The following is a 6626-nucleotide window of genomic DNA, read 5'->3' on the forward strand; positions in this document are numbered from 1 at the left end:
CGGCAAGGTGCTATGAGGATAGAGATGCGGTGGATGTGATTGCTGGTACATTCATTATCCGTACTTTGCCTTATTTTGCTTTAATTGATTGTGGTTCTACGCATTCCTATGTATCTAGTAGTGTAGTGGGAAATTTTGGGATTGTGGCAGAAGACACTAGTAGTGAAATTTCTGTGATTAGGCCTCTGGGTCAATCTTTTCAAGTTAGTAAAGTATATAGGAGGTGTCCGCTTGGGGTTCAGGGGTATGTATTCCTTGCTAACTTTATGGAGTTGCCATTTGGGGAGTTTGACTTGATTTTGGGTATGGATTGGTTGGTGAAGCACCGAGTAAGGTTGGATTGTAAAACTAAAAAAGTGACCTTTAAGGTTGGTGACAATAAGGAGGTTGTGATGGTTGGGGAGTGTTGATATTATTTATCCAATATGAACTCTACTTTAGTAGCTGAAAAGCTAACCCAAAAAGGTTGTGAATCATATTTTGCTTGTGTACATGACGTGAGTAGTGTGAGTTTGGTTGTGGGGGAAATTTGCACTGTGAAGGATTTTTTGGATATCTTCCCTGAGGAGTTACCAGGATTACCTCCGGATAGAGAGGTTGAGTTTGGATTGAATTACTATCAGGTATAACTCCAGTGTCTATCGCCCCATACCGAATGACACCTAAAGAGTTGAAGGAACTTAAGCTACACCTTCAGGAACTGTTAAACAGAGGGTTCATTCGACCTAGTGTGTCCCCGTAGGGAGCACCGGTTCTCTTTTTTAAGAAAAAACCCGATTCTATAAGTACGTGTATGGATTATCGTCAGTTGAACAAATTGACGATAAAGAATAAATACCTACTTCCGGGGATTGATGATCTATTCGATCAGTTCTGTGGAGCCTTAGTTTTATCAAAAATTGATCTTCGATCTAGGTACCATTGGTTGCAGGTTAAGGAATCCAATGTGCATAAAACTTTCTTTAAGACTCATTATGGACATTACGAGTTTCTTATCATGCCCTTTGGTTTGACTAATGCTCCGACGGCATTCACAGATCTCATGAACTAGGTTTTTCTGCCTTATCTGGATCAGCTTGTCATGGTGTTTATCAATGACATTTTGGTATATTCTAAGATTAAAGGATGAGCATGATAGGCATCCTCAAATGGTTCTTTAGATTCTTCGTGAAAAGGAATTGTATGCTAAGTTAAGTAAATACGAGTTTTGGTTGGGTAAGGTGATGTTTTAAGGCATGTGGTTTCTTCTGAGGGTATCCAAGTGGATCCTAAGAAAATAGAGGCTATTCTAGATTAGAAACAACCAAGAAATGTGACTGAGTTTTAAAGTTTTTTGGGCTTACCAGGTTACTATCAAAGATTTGTTAAGGGGTTCTATTTGATAGCAGCACTTTTAACTAAGCTGCTACGTAATAATGCTCAATTTGTTTGGTCTGATGAGCAACACTCAAGCTTTGAGAAGCTCAAGTCGGTTTTGACTCAGGCACCTATTTTGATTCAGCCTAAGCCTGGAAAGAGTTCGTGGTGTATAGTGACGCTTCGAATACGGACTTGGGTTGTGTATTGATACAAGATGATAAAGTAGTTGCATATGCATCTAGGCAACTTAAGCAGCACAAGGGTAATTATCCGACTTATGAACTCAAGCTTGCTGTAATTGTTTTTGCACTTAATATTTAGAGGCACTATTTGTATGGTAAGAGATGCATCATCTACACTGATCATCAGAGTCTTAAGTATCTCATCACTCAAAAAGAGTTTAATCTCAGGTAACGTCGCTGGATCAAGTTGCTTAAGGATTATGATTATTTAATTAAGTATCATCATGGTAAGGCCAATATAATGGCTGATGCAGTTAGTCAAAGATTTATGACTAATTTGAGGGCAATGTTTGTTTGCCAAAGTTTATTCGATAATGGTGGAATTCTGGCTGAGTTACAAGTTAACTCGACTTGGTTAGATGAAATTAATAGTAAGCAGCTTTTGGATGAGTCTTTGATTAGTCGAGTTCAACAAATAGATGTTGGTAAGTCTTGGGATTTTAGGTATAATGATGATGGGATTTTATGTTTTCAGGGTCGTATCTATGTGCCTAAAGATGTGGATTTAAGGCAGTATATTCTGCGGGAAGCACATAGTAGTTCTTATGCTATTCATCCTGAAGGTAATAAGATGTATCGGGATCTCTTTGATTTGTATTGGTGGCCTGGGTTAAAACATGAGGTGACCAAGTTTATGTTTCATTGTTCGACGTGCCAAGAAGTTAAGGCTGAACACCAACTTCCTTTTGGGCTACTTCAACAAGTTAAGATTCCATTATGGAAGTAGGAATGGGTAACTATGGATTTTGTTAGTGGGCTACCTTTGACACCTACTAAGAACGATTCGTTTTGGGTTCTTGTGGATCGATTAACTAAGTCTACTTACTTCATTTCAATTAGGAGTGATTACTCTTTGCAGAAGTTGGCAAAGCTATATGTTTTTGAGATTTTCAAACTTCATGGGGTCCCTCTATCTATCATTTCAGATCGAGATCCTCATTTTACTCCTCGATTCTGGAAAAAATTGCATGAGGCTTTAGGTACTTTTCTTGACTTTAGTACAGGATTTAATCCTCAAACTGATGGTTAATTGGAGAAGGTGATTCATATTTTGAAGGATATGCTTCAGAGTTATGTGATTGATTTTTGAGGTAGTTGGGAGAAGTTTTTGCCGCTAGCTGAATTTGCTTATAATAATAGCTTTTAGTCTAACATTCAAATGGCAACTTATGAAGCGTTATATGGTAGGAAATGTCGCACTCCTTATTGTTGGATTGAGTTGAGAGAAGAAAGTTTTGGGTCCTAAGTTAGTGGTTGAGACAAAGGACAAGGTTCGTTTGATTCGAGATCGACTTAAGGCTGCTTCTGATAGACAGAAGTCTTACGCGAACCTTAAGAGGCGTGAGATTGAGTATGGGGTAGGAGACTATGTTTTCCTTAAGGTGTCTCCTTGTAAAAAGTGTAGCATCCCAAAATAGGGCCTAAATGGAATAGTGGTTGCGAAACCACGAATTCGAGATAAAAAATTTTATTCCGATTAATTTTTATAATTTACCGAGTGATTAGATGAATGTGTTAGTGTATCAATGGAAAATCTTATAAATAGCATGCTTAATTTACCTACTAGGGCTTAATTGCAAAAGTTGATAAATATGAGTTTTAGATGCTAAAGGATTAAATTGAAGAGTATAATTGAAGTAGAGGTCCTTAAATAGTAATTAGACCATTAGGTTTTCATGGAAAAAAATGGACATACATAGATAAAAATAACTAAAGTTTTAATGAAGGGTATTTTAGTCATTTAGTAATTAAAAGATTAAAAAAGGGAAAAAGATGGCAAAATGTGCCCATCTTCTTCATTAGGCCAAAATTTCAAGGGTTCTTCATAGCTAGGGTTTTTTCAAGCTTCCAAGCTTCATAGTAAGTGATTCTAAGCCCCGTTTTTAATGTTCTTTACGTTTTTGAAGCCCCAGTAACTTGATTTAGCTTATTCTGGCAATAATTTAACCTAGGGTTTATATTTGGAAAAATACCCAGAGGTGAAATATGTTTATTTTGATGTTTTATTATAGAATATGAAGCTTGAAATTATGTTAAACGACTTGAGCTAAGCGATTTTAAGTGAAAACGAGTAAAACGACATAATCGGTAAAAATACCTAATGGTCATAAGTACATGTTAAAGTGGAAATTTGATGTTGCCGTAGGTAAATAAATGATCAGCATGTCATAAAACATAAGAATTAGGGATAAAGTTTCATTTCCGAGCCTTGGGGCAAAAGTGTAAATATGCAAAAGTTTAGGGGCAAAATCATAATTTTCCAAAGTTAGAGTTACGGACTGTTTTGATAAATGTGAATATTAAATAAGTTAAATTTTCTATTATAGATCAAGAAGAACGAAATTCAGGGTTAGATCGAGGAAAGAAAAAGGTTGAGGACTAAATCAAAATATTTGATCGTATTTTGTATCGAGAGAAGTTTGCGGTAAATAAATGCAATGTTTTATTATTTATAATTAATGATGTTATTTTTCAGCATCTATTTATTTATTTTGTAAATTTATTTCTTGATGATTCAAGCAATAATTGACGGAGAAATGATACTTAAAAGTCCAGGTTGAACTTTAGGAATGTGTAGGATACAAATGTCATGACGTTAGGGTTTAAGGATACCAAGTAAGACCATGCCAAGGCATGGCATTGGTAAGTTTTACAAGGCAAGGAAATCATGTAAGACCATGTCAAGACATGGCATTGATAAACTACGATAAGACAAAGATCCTATGTAAGACCATGCAAAGGCATTGCAATGGTGAGTTCATAAGGCAAGGAGACCACGTAAGACCATGTCAAGACATGGCAATGGTAAGTATAAAAAGGAAAGGTACCCTTGTATCCTTAGTATTCCAAGTAGTTCAACGGAAAATTTAAAGAGTGTACCAAAGGGAAGGTAAGATAAGTCCATGTTCGAAAGGTTCAAGTTATCTTGATAATTCATTTAGAATGTTGTTATTTATTTACATGCAAACTTACTAAGCTTTATGCTTACTTCCTTTCTTTTCTCTCTTTTTTATAGTATTGCAAAGCCAACTTGAAAAATCGTAAGGACGTCGGAGATCGCCTCACACTATCAACGAGCTATCTCAGTATTTTGTGACTAGAAATACTTTAAGTTATGGCATGTATAGGGACTTGGCTATTTTGTGTGTATGTCCTTATGATATGATTAAAGAATGGCAGGTGAATATTTGGTAATGATTAGCTTATGATGTAGCTAAACAAGAACATTTTTTGGTATTATGTATGCCTAAATGAGGTTTGATGCAAAGAAATTATGGAGTAAGAGTTGGCCATGGAACAGTTAGGAAACAGCAGCAGTGACGTGGGTTTGAAAAATCACTAAAACTTGTAGAAATGGAGTTAAATGGTGAATAAGATATATAATTAAATCTTATTGAGTCTATTTTTATAGGAAATAAATATAGAAAGCAAAGGAAGTCTATATTCTGAGATATTTAAATTTTTGTAAGACTGGTTCAGAATGACTTCGTGATCCCCTGTTCCAACTTTGGAAAATCACTAGAAATTGTAAAAAAAAAGAATTATAAGTCATAGTTTATATGTATAGATTCCTTACTGAGTCTATTTTCATTAGAAATAAATGGAAATGTTATCCAAATTCTATATAATGAGAGAATAGATTTTTAGTGAAGAGAGATCAGGTTCGCTGAACTGCAAAATAGGGGAACATTTAATGAATAAAATGTACTAATTGGCCAAACCAAAAATTTTTGAAAAATTATGGTAATAATATATATGAGTCTAGTTTCAGGAAAAATTTACGGATTTAAATTTAGAGTTTTGCAACTCGAATTATAATTAATTTAGTTACTGTTACGCAGATGGATAGTTTTATTATGAATAGTGAAATAAATTGTTTTGATTTGTATAAGTAATTGGAAACTTTTTAATGTTTCTGGTTTGGTCCCAAACCGTTCCAATTGCATGTTTTAGGGCCTCGAAGGCCCTTTTTAGGGATTTATTGGATGAATGCGAGCGAATTAATTTTTAAAAGTAAAAAAAAATTATGCCCCGAACAAGTGAGATAAGTCTGGTAACGCCTCGTGCTCGACTCCAGCGATGATCTCCGGTAAGGGGTGTTACAAAAAGGTTCTCAGGTTTGGTAGTAAGGGCAAGTTGAGCCCTCGATTTATTGGGTCGTATTTGGTGTTGAGGCATGTTGGGCCAGTTGCTTATCAGCTTGTTACCTCTGGAGTTGGATCGCATCCATGACATTTTCACATGTCTATGTTGAGACGTTATCGATCTGATCCATTGCATGTGGCCCCAATGGAGAAGATTGAGTTGTGGCCAAACTTTCCTTTGAAGGAGGAGTTTATATAAATTTTGGATCATGAGATTAAAGTCCTAAGAAGAAAGACCATTCCTCTGGTTAAGGTGCTTTGGCAGAATCATGGTTCCAAGTAAGCCACTTGGGATCTTGAGGGTCTGATGCGTCAATAGTATCCTTATCTTTTCTTATTAGGTAAATTTCAAGGCCGAAATTTCTTTTGGGGGGAGAGTTGCAACGCCACAATTTTTTTATTTTTGAATACATTTGTTTGCAAAAATAAATTGATATAGTGTGTTGGTTAGTGTCTTGAATGTATGCTTTAGGTCCCAAGTTTAATTTTCTTGTTTTGGGATTTTGAGTTAATTTTGGTTTTAAGTTAAACTTGAGCCTTAGGGCTTAAATTAATTATTTTGATGGGTTGTGACAATGATGAGCCTAGTGGTCCAATGGTTATGCATTTCGTTACTTCATGGTCTTGAGTTTGAATCATGTTATACGCAAGTTGTGGAATAAATTTTTGCTTGGACCTTTGTGGGACATTACAGTTTTAGTTAAATTGTATCAAATCTTTTATTATTTTGTTGTAGTTTAATTTCTATCGAAATCCCTAATTTTTCTCTTGGTTACAATCGTCCAACTTTTCCTCTCCTGCACGTTTTTGGTTCTTTGTGTTTTTATTTTCCCAAGTTTGTCAAATTTTCCTCTTTTTCTTTTATTTATTTATTTCTATT

This window comes from Gossypium arboreum, chromosome 6 (genome assembly GCF_025698485.1).
Source record: "Gossypium arboreum isolate Shixiya-1 chromosome 6, ASM2569848v2, whole genome shotgun sequence".
Lineage (NCBI taxonomy): Eukaryota > Viridiplantae > Streptophyta > Magnoliopsida > Malvales > Malvaceae > Gossypium > Gossypium arboreum.